The 10,292-nt window shown below is 43.6% G+C and overlaps 1 pseudogene; it reads right to left on the bottom strand.

The window, feature by feature from the left end:
• Positions 1-3,904: 3,904 nt before the first annotated feature.
• On the bottom strand, positions 3,905-10,153 carry LOC114704957 (annotated as a pseudogene).
• Between the last annotated feature and the right edge of the window lie 139 nt (positions 10,154-10,292).

Genomic DNA, 10,292 nt, shown 5'->3' with positions numbered 1-10,292 from the left:
AAAGGTGCAAAGCTACACAGAGAAACCCTGTCTTGACAAAACAAAAACAAAAAAACAAAAACAAAATAACGATTCCAAGAAATTAGAAATGTCTTCCCACACCTAGGATGTAATAGCAGTTCCTAGGGAATATTTGCCGACTAAGAATCCATTATTGAGATTTTTTTTCTAAGTGAGGGTCTAATGCGGCCTAGGCTGTGAACTTGCTACGTATCCAAGGATGATATCACACTTCCAATCCTTCTGCCTCTACCTTCTGAGTGTTGGGATTACAGGTGTGTGCCACCACACCCAGTTTTATATTAGGGATTGAAATCATGGCTTCACTAGGTAAGAGCTCTACGGCAGAGCCACATCCCCTGGTCCCAAGAACATGCTTTTGTAAAGTGGCCTCTTCTTTCTCTTTTACTACATTTCCCCTTAAGTATGTTGAATTATGAGCACATGATTATACTGTATGGTCACAGACTCTGATGATGTACATTATTATAGGCCCCACACAGGACAGATACATTTGCCAGATTATTCTCACATCTCATAGTGCTTTCTGCAAAGGGCATCAATTAACTTGAGGTGGATATAAAGTTCACCCACCCGACTAACTACTGGTTCTAGGCCTTCTGTGTTTAACTTGAATACAGAGTAGCTTCCTCCCATGTATCTCTCAGAGTTAACACTGGATCCACTGCCCCTCATTTATCCAGAATCTAGGAAGACACTTCAGAGAGAAACAGCAGTGGATGCTTTATGCCTGTCCCCAGCAAGCCAGCATGAGTGTGTGTGTGCCACCTTTACCTCCTGTGAAGCTGTTCTGTCAGACCTTCACTTGGTGGCATTGCCATCAGCTTTTATTCTAAGTCATTATAAGGAACAGGTCAGTGACCCCTTCCTGGGTGTCCTCTCCATGAAGACTAGAGGGGACATTAATTCCTGAGGTCAGTGGCAGAAATAATGGTCTTCTATTTATTCAATACCTGTTTACTGAGCACCTGTTGTATACAGACACCATGAGGTGCTGTGGATAGACTTACAAATGCAGTAGTGAAGACACAACTTACCAATTATTTCATCAAGTATTACAGTTTTGATAACTGTTACTAGAAAAAATAGGAGGGACAAGGTTGAGAGAAAAGGAGCCCAGGAGCCAATGAGGGATTGAAGATGGGATGTTCCTCCTGAGCAGTTACTGAATGTTTGCTGCTCATTCACACTGCTTCTCTTCACGTTGGCTTCTAGAAAGCTCAAAAAGTTGAAAAGTTAAGGAGTTAAGCTTGTAACTCACCCCTGAAAAGTCTGTCATCTAATTTCATTTCTGGACTCCCTCAGTTGTGAAGTTACTATTTACTAAAAGCCTACTGTGTGCTGAGACCAAAGAGACGCTGAGCAAACAAAAGAAATAAACAGGTCCTTGACCTCACAGAGCCAAATAAACAGGCAGAGATGTGGCTGAAGAAGTGGATTATTAAAGGGTGATGACCAAATGCTGTGCTCAGGATGTTCAGGCAGCACAAACATCGCTGATAAGCACCACTGGCATTCACCTGGAAGAAGCTCCTTGGTGTAGCTTCAGGACTGGGCCTGGGGCTCTGTTATTCCTTCTCAGCCTCCATCTCAGCACCACCAAGGAAATTCATGCATACGATGTACTCATGGCAATTTAAAAAAATTTTTAAAGCCATGTGTGTATATGTGGGTGTGTTTACATGTTTGTGCATTCTTATGCACATGCAAAGGTCGCTACAGGCAGGTGTTTTCCTCAGAAACACGGTCCGCCTTCTTTGAAGCACAGTCTCTCTCGTTGGCCTGGAGCTCATCAATTAGACTGGGCTAGCCAGTGAGCTCAGGATCCTCCTGAGCTGGTGGTCATGTCAGAAGAGCAGCAGACGGCAATTGACTTCAGGGGATCGACCCACCAGGAAACAAAACCCTGATGGGTGAATCTCAGATAGGCAAGGCCCTGAGAGCCTCAGCCCCAGAATGTTTCTCCATACTGGTGTGTATTTGTATGTTTGCTGCTGCCATTTTTCCTTGGTATCTGGCATTGTGTGAATGGGCATGGGGAGAATCCCATTGCCCTTAATGCAGTATCCTCATCTCTTGGAAATATCTCGTTCTACTGGGCACTTTTATCTGTGGATTATTATGAGGATGATTTCCTTCCAATCCATACTGTTTAACTGAAGACGTGATTTTATACAATAATAGTGTCAGTTTAAATAGGATTTTGATGATTGAGGGTTTTTAATAAATATAGTAAGGAATTGTGATAGAGGTTAGTGAAAAACTTTATATAGGTAAAGGTAGGATAAAATGTTGCCCTTTGCCTCTGATAAAACAGAGACTGTATAGGATAAAAAATAAAACAAGGAAGGGTCACACAGCTAGAACACATGAGTTTCTATTGAGGAGCCACATAGACTGTGGCTTAGGTTAATGATTAAGAAAAATAACTGAGTCCCAGTAGCCCAGCTAGCTTAAATTCCTTTAATCTTAATGTTGGGAGATGTGTTCACAGGGTTCAGAGTACATCATAGCTGAAACAAAGCTTTGAAATGACTTCAGGTTAAGCTAAGATGTTTTGATAATAGCTTTGAGATGAAAAACCCAAGGAAACCATCTAAAGTTTTAGAAAGGCACACAGCTAGTGAGGGACTCGTTAAGGTCAGGAAACCAGAACAAAGCAGCCCAATTATTATTGGCTGACAGGCCTTTTTTGCTAGGATGGGATGGTGATTAATTCCTTGTGCCCATTTCTGCCCTCAGCTTCCCGATGTAAAAAACTGTTGATAAGTGGCTATGCACCCTAAAGGTTTAAAGTAGAGCTGACTGATGGTTTCTCATGTCTAAAAGATTTGTGATTCTTCTAAGATTTCTTTTAAGATTACCGTTTGAGATAAATAATAAAATGATTGATCTTTTCTTTGTAACTGCAATATGCAGCCTGCCAGTAAAAGAACTGGCTGAGAAAAACATCTTGCTTGCTTACACTCTGTTAATCTATAACAAGTTGCTTGGACATGATGTATGTGGGTTCTTGGGACAATTTGTTTTTCACCTGTAATATGTAAAATGTTCACTCATGTAAGGGATATGGAAAACACTCTGATTTTCACTTGTATTCATTGTAATTATTCACTTGAAAAATAGAAGTAACCTCATTGTATTTTTATATTTCTTGAAAGATTCTACTGGGGTATATAAGCTGTAAGGGAAAAAATTAAAGTGAGTTAGAAGTTAAACATCAAGAACGAGAGAAGAAATACACTAGGAAAGATGTAGAGCAAAAAATAAAGTAGACAGAAGAATAAAAAAAAAGTCAGAAGGACATCATCAAGAGTGGGTGTGTCTCTTCCCTTACTCCCTCTGATAAAAAAAGTCTTAGTTTGCCAACTCGGGGATCCCCATTGAGTGCTGCGCTGCTGGAAGCTGGTCCTCACAGCAGCAGTCTGTCGGTATTCTTGTCTCTCTCTCTGCAGTGCTGGGGCTGCATACACTCGTCACCACCACACTGGGCATTTTTACATGGGTTCTGGGGATCGAACGTGGGTCCTCATGTTTGCAAGGCAAGCATTTCTACCAACTGAGCTACCCCCCCCCCAGTCCTAGAGAGTGCTTTTTAAAATATTATCTTGAAGGCAATGGGGTGTTATTGAAAAGTAAAGTTCTTTGGAAGGCAGAGGCAGCTGTATCTCTATGATTTCAAGGCCAGTGTATATGTAAATATATCTCAGAAATAAGTTCTTACCCCCTTTTGTGGGGGGACTTATTGGTGAATGCTGATGACAACCACTATCCAAGAGATCAGATGAGAAAGGTGTTGTGACAAGGGAGCCTGAGAAGTTTCTGGGGCCAGAGTTATCTCCTACTAGGCAAGGCATGGGCTCTGGGGATACTGGCAACATCATCATCCATTCACCACCATCCAGATAAGCTGGTCACGGTGGATGCACACACTGTGGTTCTCATACTCTTGACACCAACATCTCCATTTACTCTTCCTCACCAAGTGTGACAAGGACATGACAGACTTCACGGCCCATGACAGTACCACTTCCTTTCCTGTCAAATACCTGAAGGCCTACAACATAGTCCTCATAGGTTCCTAGCCCTTATTCTCTGCTACAGTTCACAGCATGGGCAGTAGGTGCTCAAAGTCTAGAATCTTCTTATTTATCTCATTGCTCTGTGGGCTCATTAGGACCTTGAGCACCTTGGCATTGGTGCAGATTGGGCAGACTCATCAAGTCTCCACACTTGTTATTGTCTTCTCAGTTCCGAAGCTGGGAAACCTCCTTGAAGTCTATGGTTTGATTCTTAACGATGTCATGAATTTTACTTTAGCATTGTAGGACTGTTTCTGCTTAATTTTTCTCTCATATTTTATATATATACACACACACACCACATACACACACACATACACACACACACGAGAGAGAGAGAGAGAGAGAGAGAGAGAGAGAGAGAGAGAGAGAGAGAGAGAGAGAGGGAGGAGGGAGGGAGGGAGGAGGGAGGGAGGGAGGAAGCACTTTAAATTCTTTGTGATCAAAGAGATTATAAATCGTGAATTCACTAAATAACATAAGTAAAAAAGTGAACTCAGGTGAGGAGACCTAATTTGGCAGTCATATATCAACACACAGACAACCAGAAAGACTATATACACCTTCACGGGGTATTCCTTTAATGGATAAACAAGAAACTAGGAATAGTAGTTCTCTGAGCAGAAACGGGGAACTGGGGCACAGGTGTGGCCTTTACATGCATGCTTCCCTTTTGGTCTTCTGAATTTTGTGTCGTGTACATACTTTTTAAAAAGCATATTTTTAGGCTATTCTCAATCTATGAAAACTGACAACATATCTGATAATAGTTGTCTCTCTCTTGCTCTGTCTCTCACCGAGGTAATTTATGAGATCGCTAGACAGAGTGACAACATGGTGACGTGAAAGTCAAGGGAAGGTTCCATGCCGGGCAGAGTGGGGGGACAGCACAGGATGATCCAAAGGGAAGGACACACTTGCCTTGGGAGGCCATTCTCATTCCCTGCAGTTTGGTTTTCATAATCTCCAACAGTGGCTCTCAGCCTTCCTGATACAGTTCCTCCTGTAGTGACCCCCCAGCCATAAAACTAGTTTCATTGCCACATCGTGACTGTAATTTTGCTAGTTATGAGTTGTAATGTATTTGTTGTAATGTAATGTGTTTCCCAATGGTTTTAGGTGACCCCTGTGGACTGCTCACCCCAAAGGGGTTCTGACTCACAGGTTGAGAACCACTCATCTATAAACTGGTGAGAATGGTGGTGTTTTCATTCTCATTCACTCCATTCTGGTCTTCATCATCTATAAGATAGCAATAATGGTGGTGTGTTCATTAGAGGGTACCAGTGAGAAAGATCTTAGATCCTGTTTATTAAAAGGTGAACAAGATTGTACCTGATAAAGAAATGGAGGCAAAGAAAGGTTAAGTAACCCCAGAGAGATTCCAATCTGGGGTAGAGGAGACAGACAAGTAAATAAGCAATGCCAGCACACTGTGACAAACAACCCAGGTAGCATCCAGTAAGCCGAGGAGGATGCGTGGGAGGGGTGCCATCTTAATCAAGTCCCCTGGGAACATGGCCTGAGGTGGAGTGCTTGTGTCAGAGGATGACTGAGGAGTGCCTGAAGGCTCAGCGCCTTTAAACCACGACTGGAAACCTCAGGCGGAGTTGTGTAACTGAATGTGAGTTCTGTGTGAAAAGTTTCTGAATGCACAACCACCAAAATGAACTCAAAATCAAATGTGTGATGAACCGAAGACAGCGTCTGGCAGTGCTCCCCTGTGCTGTATCATGTGATTTTACCACAGCCTTGGTTCTAGGCACACAACGTCTACACAGTTTGCACTGTACATGCAAAGCCAGTGACTGTTGCCTGAAATACCTCAGTTCAGATTGAAATCTGTTGCATGCTATAAACTGCATAAGACATACTGAGTCTTCAGCTCTTATAGAAGCCCAGTATTTAACAACAGAAAACAAAGACTCCATATTTTCCTGCCATCATTCCTTAGCATCAAACTTGTATGTATTTGGATTGTACTGTGTTAGAATGGGAGGCATCTGAGTTGGCAGAGTGCGGGTCTGCTATGGAGGAAGCCCTTGGTTCAGTGCATAATTCTGGGCAAAACAAGCGTGGTGGTCCATGTCTGTAATCCTTGAATTTGGGAAGAGGAAGTAGAAGGATCAGAATTCAAGGTTGTCCTTGTATTAAAAAAATGGAAAAGAATGTTTAAGAAATTGTTGTTTGGGGGTTGGAGAGATGGCTCAGTGGTTAAGCTGTTCTTCCAGAGGTCCTGAGTTCAACTCCCAGCAACCATATGGTGGCTCACAAACATCTATAATAAGATCTGATGCCCTCTTCTGGCCTGCAGGTATACATATAGAGCACTGATATATAAAATGTAAATAAAATTCATAAAAAATTTCTGTTTGGGCTGCTGACTTGATTTTTATTTTTTAAGAATCATTAAATAAATTTTGGCTTGGTAAAGATTAGGACAGATTTCCAGCAGTTTCTGAAGTGGCTCTAAACATAGTTCTGACATTTTTTGCATTATACATTTATTTAGTCTTCTCATCACTGATGATTATAAAATAAAATCCATCAACTCTGGAAAACCCTGAAGATACACTATGTCCTGCAGCACCAAGTATTCAACCAAGATTTTTGTGTATGGGTATGTGGTGTGTGTGTGTGTGTGTGTGCCTGCCCACGTGCTCGGTTGTGTGGGTACATGAGGAGGCTAAGATGCCAAAGCCTGATGCGAGAACGTCTTCCTCAAACGTTTCTCCGGCTTAGTTTTTGAGGCAGGGTCTCTCACTGAACCTGGAGCTTGCCTTTTTGCCTACACTTGCTGGCCTGGCCACTGAGCCCTTGAGATTTACTTGTCTCTGCCTCCTGGTGCTGAGGTCCCAGGTGTTTGTCCTGTGCTTTCTCCATGGGTGCTGGGGATTTCAACTCAGGTTGGTCCCCACGCTTGTGCAGGAAGCACTTTGCCTCAATAACCATCTTTCTAGTGATTTAATCTTTATGTAAAAGTAAGCAAGCCATTCATTTCAGTAGTATGCAAATTGCTTTCATGTTTTAAATATATATTTAATATGTGATATATATATAATTATCTTAAATTTCTTTATGATTATCATTAATTAAATGTTTATATACCCGTACACCCAGGGTTACTTCTTGGGTGAAAAGGGGATGTGTGTGGAAAATGTTTCCTGCCCTAGGCTAAAGCCCATGAAGGAGCGAAGGGAACACCACAGGGCAGGGAAGAAGCTAGGATATCTATGTTTAATTTAGGGACCGGCAAGCTTTGGCCTTCATACCAATTCTGTACTTCTGTGAAGAAAGTTTTATTGAAACACAGTTTTCTCGGAACAAACCACACTTACTTCATTATGTGTTGTGGAATATTCCTTTACACTGTGTGAAGATGTGTCACTGTGATTAATAAAAAGCTAAATGGCCAATAGCTAGGCAGGAGGTATAGCAGGGACTTGTGGACAGAGAGCTCTAGGAAGAAGAAAGGCAGAGTGGCCAGGCAGCCAGAGAGGAAGCAGAATGGGAGTACAGGGTAAAGGTAACAGAGCCACATTAAAGACCATAGATTAAAAGATATGGGTTAATTTAAGTTATAAGAATGAGGCTAAGCTAAGGTCAAGCTTTCATAATTAATAAGTCTCTGTGTCATTTTTTTTGTGAGCTGATGGCCCAAAGAATAATCTGACTACAATTATGTACTATCTGTTCCTGTGCTATGTAGTCAGAGCTCAGTTGTTTGTGTCACATCAAGTACCTGCCCTCTATAGAAAGTCTGCCTTGACCTCATTCCCTGAGGAACTGTCAACCATGAAAGATCCAGGCGTCGTCGGAGGGCAATGTGCCTAGCTGACTCAGGACTGCACCAGGAAGGGGATTACTCACGACATTCAGAACAAGTCCAGGCTGGGAATAGAAACCCCATAGCTGTCATTTTGAAGATGATTATTTAGAAGATGATTTTAGATGGAGACTTTTTGAATGAGCCCTGCAGCAGACTAGTATTCAAGAAGAGAATCTAGAGAGATCCAGAAAGAGAGCCTATAAAATTAAAAAAAAAATTGAATGCAGTTTCCTAGAAGCCAAGGGAAGAACATTTTAGGGAGGGAATGAGCAGCTGGGACATGGTAGTCTAAGGTTAGGGAAACAAACAGTCTATGTATGTGTACATCCATAAATGTGCATCCAAACTATATACATATTTTCTTTCTTTGGGGCCTGAGAACAGATATGAGATTAGAATCGAGGTACAGAGAAAAGGTTTGGGAACATGAACTTGATTTTTGACAAAACATTTTTTGTTGGAATTACAGAACATGAACTGGGCTGGAGAGGGGTCAGGCCTCAAAGGCTATGGCTCACAACCAAAAAATGTTGAGAGTTCGGAGCATGAATAATGGCTGATTTGAACTCATACAAGGAGGGGGGGGGGAAGTCAGAGGTAGACAGTGCCAACAATTTTTTCCACAGAAAATGGGGGTGAACCAGAGATGGATGTAGACCCCAAAACTGGGGCTCTGGGTTAACTTGGGAGAAAGTCTAACTAATTTTTGCAGTGGAAAGAGAAAACTGGTAATGTAGGAGAGAGACATCCTGGACACTGGTGAGCTGACGAGCCCATACGGCACCTGAAGCAGTGGTGAGAGGTTGACCTCTCCAGTGCAGTTACCTGACCTCAGGAGGAAAGACAATGCTTGCCTACACACAGGAAAGCAGATGGATAGAAGTTCTCCTGGTGGTTTCCATCTTCTTGGTGAAATGGGAAGCCAGACCATCAGCTGAGAGAGACTATGGGAACGCGACTGGAGGGAAGTGAAGGGGTCCCCCAGGAGAATGGTAGGGTGAAGGGTTCCCTTTTGCACCTCTGCTAGTGGTTTCTTGGTGCTGAGCAGTTTGGGTATGCTGGCAGGCTCAGAGCACACTGTTGGTTCGGATTTGGAAGAATCCAGAAGTCTCCGGGAACAGTCCCTATGGAGGTCTAACTGGTTTCTTGGAATTCCATCTGTTTGAATCATTTTCCTGTAATACCAGTGTGGTCATGGCAGGCATACCTTTTCTTTAACTCTTTCAGTGAAGATAGAAAAAAAAAAGCGGTAAATTGCTTCTAAGGAAGGAAACAGGCCCACTGGAGTTCGGGGTACAAGGCTGACTTCCCATGGAAATCCTTGTGTAGTGTTTGTGGTGGAGGGTATTAAAAACTCACAGGGATTTGTACACTTTCTCAAGTCAAAACCCTCACCTTAGAACAGCAGTTCTCAACCTCGGGGTTGCAACCCCTTGAGGGTGGAACGACCCTTTCACAGGTCTCGCCTAAGACCATCCGTCAGAAAACAGGTATCTATCGGCCGGCCCGTGGTGGCACACGCCTTTAATCCCAGCACTCGGGAGGCAGAGCCAGGCGGATCTCTGTGAGTTCAAGGCCAGCCTGGGCTACCAAGTGAGTTCCAGGAAAGGCGCAAAGCTACACAGAGAAACCCTGTCTCGGAAAAAAACAAAACAAAACAAAACAAAAACAGGTATCTACGTTATGAATCATAACGGTAGAGAATTTGCAGTTATGAAGTAGCAATGAAAATGATCGTATGGCTTTAGGTCACCACATGAGGTATCAAAGGGTCGCAGCACTAGGAAGGCTGAGAAACACTGCCTTCGAAATTTCTACGGCTTTCCACCCTCCTCAGGGGAATGAAACCTTTCTGCATGGGGGTGCCCTTCCAACCCTTCCAGCCTGCTCTGTCCAGTCTCTTCTGGCCTCGCCCGGAGTCTGCACGCAGGCTTTTTTTCTGCCTCATTTTATTATATTCCTACTTCCCTTCTCCGTCCTTGCTGGTAAACACCCGTCTCTGCTTCAGCCCCCTTTCTGCCCCAACACCGCACACACGTGTTCACACCCGCGGAACACTAACTCCCCTAGTGCCAGGCATTTCAGGAGGAGGCATTTGTAAAAAGAAAAAATCCCAATTGCGAGGAGCAGGCCAATTGCCCCCCTCCCTCCTTAGTCCCGGTATGGGGTTCCTCGGGGTCTAGGGGAGGACCCCCGCACCGGGTGTGCGCTCAGGGAACATGGGCGATGGCACTAGTCTCGCGACTGTTGTTCACAGCAGCCACCGTCAGGCCACGCTGTGAGGAAAAGGGAGAAAGGCCAGCGGCCCGGCTTCAGCGGGGAGAGGAAGCGTCACCGCGAGGAGGCCGCGCGGGACGAGA

The sequence above is a fragment of the Peromyscus leucopus genome, chromosome 2, assembly GCF_004664715.2.
Source record: "Peromyscus leucopus breed LL Stock chromosome 2, UCI_PerLeu_2.1, whole genome shotgun sequence".
NCBI lineage: Eukaryota > Metazoa > Chordata > Mammalia > Rodentia > Cricetidae > Peromyscus > Peromyscus leucopus.
This window is presented reverse-complemented; position numbering and strand designations above follow the sequence as displayed.